We start from the raw sequence: 12,201 nt of genomic DNA, 5'->3' as shown, positions 1-12,201 counted from the left end.
ACAACAACAAAAATGGAATTAAAAGGGATAAACTACCAAATTATGTTTACATCACAGAGAAAATTTTGAAATGTGCTACTAAAAACACACCATGCACTCAGAATCCTTAAAAAAATGGCAGTCATTTTCACTCTCTACTTTCAGTAAGGCTCTGCTAGTGTTTATTAACCCATCAAATCTGGGAATTCTTGTAATGACCCTCTGTAACACCTAAGATAGAAATGGATTAAGTAGGAGTGCTTTATTTCCCTCTGTCTCTCTCTATCACTGTCTATAACTCTACCTGTCAAATACAAAAAAATAAAAGTAAGAGTGCTTTAAAAATACTGGTTTGGCTCCCCCAGTTGTCCACTTAGTCTTATGTATGTAACTTTAAGTCAACACTACTTTACCTCACAGAAAACTGAGCTGCAAATGTTCTGCAAAATAATTCACCTGGACATTGAAAATATGAACATTAAATCTAAATACTACGTTGTATAATAAAAAGCAATTAATAATTTGTGTTATATAAGTAATTTTTGGTTCTCTCTCTGCCTCCTAGCTCACCATGCTTCACACAACTTCTCCAACATAAACAGCTACCATCAGATGCCGGACTAATAGAGTCACCCAGTCCTGAACCGAAAACCTCTAAACTGTAATCCAAATTCAAGTTTTTCCTTCCCAAGAAACTCTTTGGGTATTTTCATGAAAGTATCTCAAAGTTGATCATTGCAGGTGTTATATACATCTTTTTTAATGAAAGTATTCTACAATTAAGGGATGGAATCTTCAGGAGTTTTTTTTTTTTTTTTTTTTAATTTTTAAAATGTCTTTGATATTGTTTCCAGCTCCAATTCATTCAATACTCCATTTGACTACAACAATCCCCATAATATTGATTGCTTTTCATTTCCAGCACTTTTGTTTTTTTGGACAGGCAAAGTGGACAGTGAGAGAGAGAGACAGAGAGAAAGGTCTTCCTTTTTCCGTTGGTTCACCCCTCAGTGGCCTCTGCGGCCGGCAGAGGATTGAGACGTGGCGCCGGCCTTTCCTGTGCTTTCTAGATTATTTTATTCTGATTGTAATGAAACCTACATTGTCTAACACAATACTTGTTATATGATGTGAGGTCAATTCATTATTGAATAAATAGAGAGCTTTAGAAAATATTTTTAATGTCCACACACATTTTGACATATATGTGTGTAGCATTTATATGAGGGTACTTAAAAATTGGTGAGACAAGGGAATTAGATACATTCATTTGAAGGCAAAAACTTGGAAGCCATACATAGTCATAATATGTACTTTCTGTGAAATTTTTCATGACCTTTCACTAACAAAACATTATGCAAAGAAAATTGGTCTTAAACACACATAGACATATGTCTTAGAAAATTATTATTTTATTATAATGATTAACTAATTATTGACACACAAATATTTATAAAGTATATGTAGAAAGGTCTTTCAGGAAGTTTATGGAAAATGAAATGAAAAAATAGATTATTTTGGTGCAAAAATATATAAATCCCTATATAGCTTTTTCATAAATAAGCACTTTCAATTAAATTTCAAAGACTCCTTATATACATGAATTCATAATACTCACGTAGTTCTCTCTTTGACTTTTAGCTACATCTAATATTCACCTATATTATTTTCCTCCAAATAGCATCAGATTACTGACTGGCACTCTCTTTCCAGATGGTCAAATGCTTGGTAGATTTGATGTGACACGTCACATAAAAAGCTCATGAAACTGAAGTGGCATTGGCCTAGTATAATGCTTTTATAATCATCATACACCTGGCACATAGCACAGAACATCTCTGCCAACAGATTAGCACCTAATATTTCTACCATCCAAGTTCAGCTCCACAATTAAACTCTTTAATCCTCCAAAATTTATGCTGATGCCTGACTTCACACAGTTCATGTGAGTGGATTTTTTCAGAAAAAAAATTAAACAAAATGGAAAAAAGTAAAATAAGTAATAGCAATAATCCACACAACTGGTATATAGTAAACATGTTATAGATACAGTGTGTAGTAGCATCTTCAATAAAATGAATATACTCTTTTAAAAATAAATTAGAAAAAGATTTGTGGGATTTTACAGGATGTGAAATGTAGCTAACCCACTTTGGATTCTTATTGTAAAAGCTGTGAGGACATTTGTAAGATAGCCACATTTTAGTAACCTATACCTTTTGTGAGATTAAATCTGTCTGCTGGCAATATTCGTGCATGGATAGAATGAAGAATACTGCAAACTTTTGGTGAGAAACAAGCTATCTTTATTAAAGTATTTATCATTTTTACAGCTAGACTTGGTATTAATATTTCAACAAACAATACCAGTAAGCCTTCTCTTCTCTTTGTTGACTTTAGTTAAGCACTGTCAGCAGTAGGCTGTTTAGAACAGCTTGGCCTGTTCAAGCAGAATAATTCATTTTAGTTTTTTTTTTCTTTTTAAATAAGCTCACTTTTAATATTCAATAGGAGAATGCCAAAGTAGAAACACAAACTTAGTCTGAAGGACGTAAAACTTGAGAGAGATGATTGACAGTGTTCATTTCCAGCTTTGTGAACACATTCAAATCTGAGGAGGGAACATTTTTTGACAAATTGTAAACAAGTGCAGAAACTGAGCTCAGAGATTGAACAAAATGTAAGAAGAAAGAGATTAAAATTCAGAAAGACTAATATTTTGGATTTAGTGAATGCTGCAGTATCTCATGATTTTAACCTAAATGCCATCTGACGCTATGGATAAACTTATAGGTGAAAAAAAAAATCAGAGTGAGGATTTGATAAAATTGGCTTAAATGGACTATTCTAAATGAATTCAATGTTACAGTAAGTATGTTTCAAAGCTTTATCTGTTTTAATGGTTGGTTTGCAACTACATAGTTGATTAAGTGGTCAACATCACTAAAAAAAAAAAAAAAAACAAGTTTAAAATTTCTTACACAATTATTTCCTTGGTTCACTACTAACAATGTGAATGGAAGATGAAAGAATGCCATTACTTTTAATTAATCATCAAAATGCTAAATGCTATGTTTGTGTAAATTAAGAAAATATCTTCTAAAATAAAGCCTCCACATTATTTTCTAATAGAAAGTACACATTATTTGAAATTATGCCATTGATATAATTGACCTTAATTTGTATAATGTTCTTTATATTGAGTGAGTGATTGGAAGATGATTCTTTGGCATCATGAGCCCTTCTAATCTTACAAATGTACCAGAAAGCAGCACATAGAGACCATCTGTTACAGAAGTGGGCCATAATCACTTACATGATCTTGGCTCAGTCAAATATCTTAAGCCAGAGGTAGTAGTAGAAAAGAATTTCTTTTAAAAGAACACATTCCTAGGTTGCTTAAATTACTTTCAGAATGGTTTAATAAATTTATAATTTGATATATATGTTCAAAATATTTATACAACTCTGTTACCAAAAAGTAAACATAATAAAAACCATGAAATTCCTCAAAGAATACTGCCCAATTCTTCCTCTTGTAAATTGTAATCATTACCCTAATATTGATATATCCTGTTGTGTCTTAGCAGTATTTATCTCAGTAGTTAAACCGCTGCTTGGCATGCCCCCATTTCATAACAGAGTGCTTTTGTTCAATTCCTGGTTTCACTCTTTGTTCTAACTTCTTGCTAATGAACCCTGTAGTATGCATCAGTTGGTAGCTCAAGTATTTGGGTCTTTCTACCCAAGTGAGAGACCTTTGTTGAGTTCTTGGATCTTAGCTTTGAACTAGCCCTGTCTTGGCTATTTTAATCATTTAGAAACTGAACCAGCAGGTAGTAGATCTCGATCTCTCTCTCTCTCTCTCTCTCTCTCTCTCTCTCTTTCATTTTCTCTTTCTAATAAATAAAAATAAATAAAAATTTAAAATAAAATCACACAGAGTTGATCAATTTTAACTTTATACAAAAGAACATATATAGCATATGCTATTTTGTATCTGGTTAGTATTTGCAAGATCCATCCAATTTCTTCTGATAGCAATAGATTTCCAAATTAATTATTATACAGAATTACAATTAAAAGGTATTGTGGGGCCAGCGCCGCAGCTCAATAGGCTAATCCTCTGCCTGCAGCACCAGCATACTGGGTTCTAGTACTGGTTGGGGTGCCAGAGTCTGTCCCGGTTGCCCCTATTCCAGTCCAGCTCTCTGCTGTGATCTGGGAGTGCAGTGGAGGATGGCCCAAGTGCTTGGGCCCTGCACGCACATGGGAGACCAAGAGAAGCACCTAGCTCCTGGCTTCGGATCAGCACAGTGCGCCGGTCACAGCGTGCCAGCCGCAGCAGCCATTGAGGGGTGAACCAACGGAAAAGGAAGACCTTTCTCTCTGTCTTTCTCTCTCACTGTCCACTCTGTCAAATAAAAAAGGTATTGTGGGTGTTTTCTTGGTGTTTAGGTTAATATAAATGATGCAACTACAAATAATTTCACAGTTTTAGTGCAAATATACGTATATTTATACTGGATGTCTACTTAAGAACAGAAGTGCTATATTACATTGTAGGGATCAACTCAATTTCTATAAGCACGAAGGGCTTTCAAAAATTCATGGAAAATCCACATTAGGAAAAATCCATGAATTTCAGTAATAAGCCCATCTTCAGCTCTATTAATTTCGTAAATTATTTTAGCATATTCTCCTACTATAAAGTAACTACACCAGGAATTATATCAATTTACTATCCACCAGCCTTTTGTGAGGGTTCCATTTTCTAAAATCTCTTATGGCACTTAGTAGTATATATTCTAGGTCATCACAGTAGGTAAGTGGTTACATGTCTTGGTGGCCTCAATTCATACTTCATTGGTGGATATATTTTAGGATATTTTATATATTTATATAATATATATATTTATATAATATCCTACATCATACATTGTTAGAGTCCAAATCTTTTGTCCATATTTCTATTGTATCATTTGATACTTTCTAATTGTCTTGCAGAAAATGCTCCTGTCTTTTATATTCAGTAGACGATACTTCCTTTAGTTATATGAGTTGAAAATACTATATTTCGATACATGGCTTGGCTCCTCATACTTTCAAAGGTACACAGCTACAACTTGGTTCCATGTCACTCTAAGTATATCTAAATCTTAAATGAAAGTTTGTCATTTTAGTGGAGTTCTTTTTATTATGATTCCAATATTCTAGTGCTCATTGGATCCTACATAACAAATCTTTCCCAACACTGAAGAAAGAAGACAACAAACTTCTTAAAATCTTTTTTATAAAAAAATCATCCTCAAAATTCCAATTTTGGATTTTTATTTCAATCTCTAAGTATAAACATAAGCCTCCTGATCATTTATAATATATCAAAATATTATTTTATTGAAAGATAATATTTGTATTTAAAGATGATTCTGCATCAATTTTTTTGTTTTATTTGACAGGCAGAGTTAGACAGTGAGAGAGAGAAAGAGACAGAGAGACAGAGTGAAAGGTCTTCCTTCTGTTGGTTCACCCCCGAAATAGCCGCTGCGGCTGGCGTACTGCGCTGATCTGAAGCCAGGATCCAGGTGCTTCTTCCTGGTCTCCCATGCAGGTGCAGGGCCCAAGCACTTGGGCCATCCTCCACTGCCTTCCTGGGCCACAGCAGAGAGCTAGACTGGAAGAGGAGCAACCGGGACAGAATCCGGGGTGCTGGCGCCGCAGGCGGAGGATTAGCCTAGTTAGCCGCGGCGCCAGCCAATTATTTTCAAATACATAGTAATCTATAGAGATATGCATTAAATTATCCAGTTTTGACAACACCGTTTGTTGAAGAGATTGTAGTTGCTCCACTGTATGGTCTGAGCACTTTCAACAACAAAAAAATCAGTTGGCTGTATACATGTGGATTACTTTCTGAGCTCTCTAACCCACCCCATTGATCTATGTATCCATTTTTACACTAGTACCACACTGTCTTAATTAATTTAGTCTTGTAGTATGCTTTGAAGTCAGGTATTGTGATACTTCCAGCTTAATTTTTCTTGTACAAGGTCACTTTGGCTATTCTGGATCTTTTGTGACTCCATATGAATTTTATAATTGCTGCTTCTAATTCTGTAAAGAATGTCATTGGTATTTTCATAGGGATTGCATTAAATTTATAGATGGTTTTGGCTAGTATAGACATTTTGATGATATTGATTCTTCTGATCAATGAGTAAGGAATATCATTCAATTTTTTGTGTCTTTGATGATTTCTTTCATCAATGTTTGCTGATTTTCTTTGTAGAGATATTTCAATTCTTTGGATAAATGTATTCCTAATTTTTTGTGGCTATTGTGAATGGATTTCTATCTTGATTTCTCTTTCTGTGATTTCATCCTTTACATAAAAAACTACTGTTTTGTATGTGAATTTTGTAATCTGAAATTTTACGAATTGGCTTATCAATTCTAACATCTTATTGGTGAAATGCTTAGGTTTTTCCATGTACAACGTCATATCATCTACAAAGACTTTGCCTTTCCCAGTCTTAGTACTCTTTATTTCTTTTTCCTCCTCATTGCTCTTGGTAAAACTTCCAGTGCTCTATTGAATAAGAGTGGTAAAAGTGGACATCCTGGTCTTATTCCAGATCTGAGGGAAAATATTTTCAGCTTATTGCCATTCAGTAAAATATTGGTTTGTCATATAAGATCTTTCTAATACTGTGGAATGTTCCTTTTATTCCCTATTTTGGGTTTTTTTTTTTAATCATGAATGGGTGTTGAATCTTAACGAATGTTTTCTCTGCATTATTGAGATGATCATATGGTTTTTGCTCTTCATTCTATTGATATAATTTCTGACAATTATTGCTTTGTGAATGTTGAACCACCCTTGCTTTCTGGGATAAATCCTACTTGATCATGATGTACAATCTTTTAGATGTGGTTTGGATTCAATTTGCTCGTATTTTGTTGAGAATCTTTGCAGCTATGATCAAAAGTAAACTCAAGATGGATCAAAGACTTAAATCTAAGACCTGATAACATGAAGTTTCTGGAAGAAAATGTAGGGGAAACACTCGAAGACATTGGTGTAAAGGATGACTTATTGGTGAAGACCCCCAAAGTACAGGCAAACAAAACCAAATTGAAACAAAAGGAACTATATCAAATTCAGAAGTTTTTGCATAGCAAAGGAAATGATTGATAGAATGAAGAAACATCCAACAGAATGAGAAAATATATTTGCAAACTGACTATACGACAAAGGATTAATATCCGGAATATATCAGCAACTTAAAAACAAAAATTAATAAGTCCATTTGAGAAATTGGCGAAGGACTTGAATAGACAATTATGAAAAGAAGAAATAGGAAAGGCCAACAAATATATGAAAAAAACAACTTCTCATCATTAGCCATCAGGGACATGCAAGCCAAAACCACAATGAGTTATCATCTTATCCCTGTCAGAATGACTAAAATCCAAAACATGGGAAGTAAAAAATGCTGATGAAAATGAGGGAAAAAGGGAACAACTCATACGCTATTGGTGGTAATGTAAATTTATGCAGCAATTGTGGAAAACAAGTGTGGAGACTTCTTCAAAAAATTAGAAATAGACTTGCCATATGATCCTGCAATCCCACTACTGGGTATATATTCAAAACACAATGTTCAATATACTTGAACACAATGTATCGAAGAGATAAATACCACCATGTTTATAGTAGCACTGTTCACAATTTGGGAACAACTAAGGTGTATATCATCAGATGAATAGAGAAAGAAAATGTATAATGTATGAATATATATATATATATACACAAAATGGAATATTATTCAGTTCTTAAAAAAGGAACAAAACTCTAGCATTTGCAGCAAAACAAATGCAACTTGAGAACATGATGTTGAGTGAAATAAGCCAGACACAGAAGGACACATACCACATGATCTCTTTTACATATGGGAGCTAAAATTAAAAAAAAAAGAAAACATGAAAAGGCAGGAAAGAAATGTCTGTGTGCATCATTATATATAATATAAATATAAAATATAATTTTATAAAACAGAAAGAGACAGAGACAGAGAGTTTTCCATCCAATATTTCACTCCTCAAGTGCTTGAATCAGTCATGGCAGGGCTAGGTTAAAGCCAGAAGAAAGTAACTTTATCTGGGGATCTCATGTGGGTAGCAGGGCCCCAAGTTCTTGAGCTGTCACCAACTGCCTCCCACACCCAGGCACTCTACTGTTGGATGCAGGCTTCTCAGCATCACTGTTCTAGCTCTTCATGGTGTCAGGTTAGGTTACTGTTTTGAGATCCTTCTCCTTTTATAATGTAGATGTTTACAGGAACAAACTTCTCTCAAAACACGACTTCAGCTGTATACACTTCGTGTGATCTGTTTTCTCTTTCATTTTCTATTTCCCATTCTGATTTCTTCTTTGAATCATCAGTTTTTTCTTTAACTTTTATTCAATAAATATAAATTTCCAAAGTACGGCTTATGGATTACAATGGCTTCCCCCACATACCGTCCCTCCCACCTGCAACCCTCCCCTTTCCCACTCCCTCTCCCCTTTCATTCACATGAGGATTCATTTTCGATTCTCTTTATATACAGAAGATCAGTTTAGTATACATTAAGTAAAGATTTCAACAGTTTGCTCCCACACAGAAACATAAAGTGAAAAATAATAGATGATTTTTTAAATGATGATGGAATCAGATCAGACCTATTGTCAAGTTTAATCCCAGTGAGAGTCAAGTTGGGAATTGCTAATTTCTTCTTCTTTTTTTTTTTTTAACAGAAGATCAGTTTAGTATACATTAAGTAAAGATTTCAACAGTTTGCACCCCCATAGAAACACAAAGTGAAATATACTGTTTGAGTACTCGTTAGAGCATTAAGTCTCAATGTACATCACATTAAGGATAGAGATCCTACATGAGGAGTAAGTGCACAGTGACTCCTGTTGTTGACTTTACAAATTGACACTCCTGTTTATGGCATCAGTAATCTCCCTATGCACCAGTCATGAGTTTCCAAGGCTATGGAAGCCCCTTGAGTTCTCCAAATCTTATCTTGTTTAGACAAGGTCATAGTCAAAGTGGAGGTTCTCTCCTCCCTTCAGAGAAAGGTACCTCCTTCTTTGAAGACCTGTTCTTTCCACTGGGATCTCACTCCAGGAGAACTTTCATTTAGGTTTTTTTTGTTGTGTGTTTTTTTTTGTTGTTTGTTTGTTTTTTTTTGTTTTGTTTTGTTTTGTTTTTTTTTCCAGAGTGTCTTGGCTTTCCATGCCTGAAATACTCTCATGGGCTTTTCAGCCAGATCTGAATGCCTTTAGGGCTGATTCTGAGGCCAGAGTGCTGTTTAGGACATCTGCCATTCTGAGTCTGCTGAGTATCTCGCTTCCCATGTTGGATCACTCGCCCCTTTATTTATTCTATCGGTTAGTATTAGCAGGTACTAGACTTGTTTATGTGCTCCCTTTGACTCTTAGTCCTTTCATTATGATCAATTGTGAACTGAAATTGATCACTTGGACTAGTGAGATGGCATTGGTACATGCCACCTTGATGGGATTAAATTGGAGTCCCCTGGTATGTTTCTAACTCTACCATTTGGGGCAAGTCAGCTTGAGCATGTCCCAAATTGTACATCTCTTCCCTCTCTTATTCCCACTCTTATGTTTAACAGGGATCACATTTCAGTTAATTTTCAACACTTAAGAATAACTGTGTATTAATTACAGAATTAAACAAGTCATATTAAGTAGAACAGACAAAAAAATACTAAAAGGGATAATGTATTAATTTGTTCATTAACAGTCAGGGCTATGCTGATCAAGTCACCGTTTCTCATAGTGTCCATTTCACTTCAACAGGTTTCCTTTTTGGTGTTCAATCAGTTGTCACCGATCAGGGAGAACTTATGGTATTTTTCCCTTTGGGACTGGCTTATTTCACTCAGCATGATGTGTTACAGATTCCTCCATTTTGTTGCAAATGACTGGATTTCGTTGTTTCTTACTGCGGTATAGTATTCTAAAGAGTACATATCCCATAATTTCTTTATCCAGTCTACCGTTGATGGGCATTTGGGTTGGTTCCAGGTCTTGGCTATTGTGAATTGTGCTGCAATAAACATTAATGTGCACACAGCTTTTTTACTTGTCAACTTCATTTCCTTTGGGTAAATTCCAAGGAGTGGGATGGCTGGGTTGAACGGTAGGGTTATATTCAGGTTTCTGAGGAATCTCCAGACTGACTTCCATAGTGGCTTGACCAGTTTGCATTCCCACCAACAGTGGGTTAGTGTCCCTTTTTCCCCACATTCTCGCCAGCATCTGTTGTTGGTAGATTTCTGTATGTGAGCCATTCTAACCAGGGTGAGGTGAAACCTCATTGTGATTTTGATTTGCATTTCCCTGACTGCTAGTGACCTTGAACATTTTTTCATGTGCCTGTTGGTCATTTTGATTTCATCTTTAGAAACATGTCTATTGAGGTCCTTGGCCCATCTCTTAAGTGTGTTGTTTGTTTTGACGTTGTGGAGTTTCTTGATCTCTTTGTAGATTCTGGTTATTAACCCTTTATCTGTTGCATAGTTTGCAAATATTTTTTTCCCATTCTGTCGGTTATCTCTTCACTCTCCTGACTGTTTCTTTTGCAGTACAGAAACTTCTCAATTTGATGCAATCCCAATAGTTGATTTTGGCTTTGACTGCCTGTGCCTCCCGGGTCTTTTCCAGAAATTCTTTCCCTGTGCCAATATCTTGAAGGGTTTCTCCAATGTTCTCTAATAACTTGATGGTGTCAGGTCATAGATTTAGGTCTTTAGTCCACGTTGAGTGGATTTTTGTGTAAGGTGTAAGGTAGGGGTCTTGCTTCATGCTTCTGCACGTGGAAATCCAGTTTTCCCAGCACCATTTATTGAATAGACTGCCCTTGCTCCAGGAATTGGTTTTGGATCCTTGATCAAATATAAGTTGGCTGTAGATGTTTGGGATGATTTCTGGTGTTTCAATTCTGTTCCATTGGTCTATCCATCTGTTTCTGTACCAGTACCATGCTGTTTTGATTACAACTGCCCTGTAGTATGTCCTGAAATCTGGTATTGTGATGCCTGCGGCTTTGTTTTTGTTGTACAAGATTGCTTCATCAGTTTTTTAAAACATTAATTTCCACATATTTCAATATTCTACTCTTCCTTCTGTTATTGCTTTTTAAGTTCTATTCCATTGTAGAAAGACAAGTTTTTTTTTTATATTTATACTTTAAAATTTATTAAGCATGCTTTAGAGCTTTGAGTATGGTCTTACCTGTAGAATATTCCATGTGCAATTGAGAAACATTAACACTATGCTGTTTTTTTGTATGGAGTATACTGTTAGATTAAGTGAATGTATAATGCTGTACAAATCTTTTATTTTTGATCTTCTTTCTAGAAATTCTGGTCTCTTTTTTTGTCAGTGAATGAGTATCAAGGGGCAGTGATAAGTTAAGATGCTGCTTCGGACACCTGCATCCCATACTAAAGGGGCTGACTTGAGTGCCAGCTCTACTTCTGATTCTAGCTGCCCGCTAATGAACGAGCAGCATCAGGAAGAGATTGAAGTGTTTGAGTCACTGTGACCCATGTGGGAAAGCAAAATTGAGTTCCAGTTTGCTGACTGTGGTCTGATCCAATCCTTACTGTTGTAGGCATTTAGGGAATGAATCAAACAACCCATTGAAGTAGAAAGTGGATTAAAAAAGTGATCATGCAACTGAACATACCATACTTGACTTTTTATCCCATTCCTTTCTCTCTCTTTCTCTCTCTCTCTTTCTCTGTTTCTTGTCTTTCAAATAAAATGAAAATAAATTAAAAAAATAAAACAATGAGTATTGATGTTTCCAATTATTGTAGAACTGATTATATCGTCCTTTAATTCTATCAATATTTGCTTTGTATAGTGATAAGTTCTGTTTTTAGGTATGAATATGTTTATAACATTGTATCAATTTCTGTAGATTAACTCTTATCAGTGTGTAATGTCCATTGCTTCTTACTATATTTTGATTTCTTCAAGACTATTCTGCCTGATGCTGATATAGCTACTCTATTTCTTCTTTGGCTCTATTTCATGTTTTCATGAAATATATTTTCCATCCATTCACTTTATATATAATTGTGTCTTTCCATCGAGATGAGTCTCTAGTAGGTAGTATATCATTGGAACATGAT

This window comes from Oryctolagus cuniculus, chromosome 5 (genome assembly GCF_964237555.1).
Source record: "Oryctolagus cuniculus chromosome 5, mOryCun1.1, whole genome shotgun sequence".
NCBI classification, from domain to species: Eukaryota; Metazoa; Chordata; class Mammalia; order Lagomorpha; family Leporidae; genus Oryctolagus; species Oryctolagus cuniculus.
The sequence above is the reverse complement of the archived record's forward strand: the minus strand, read 5'-3'. Positions refer to the sequence as shown.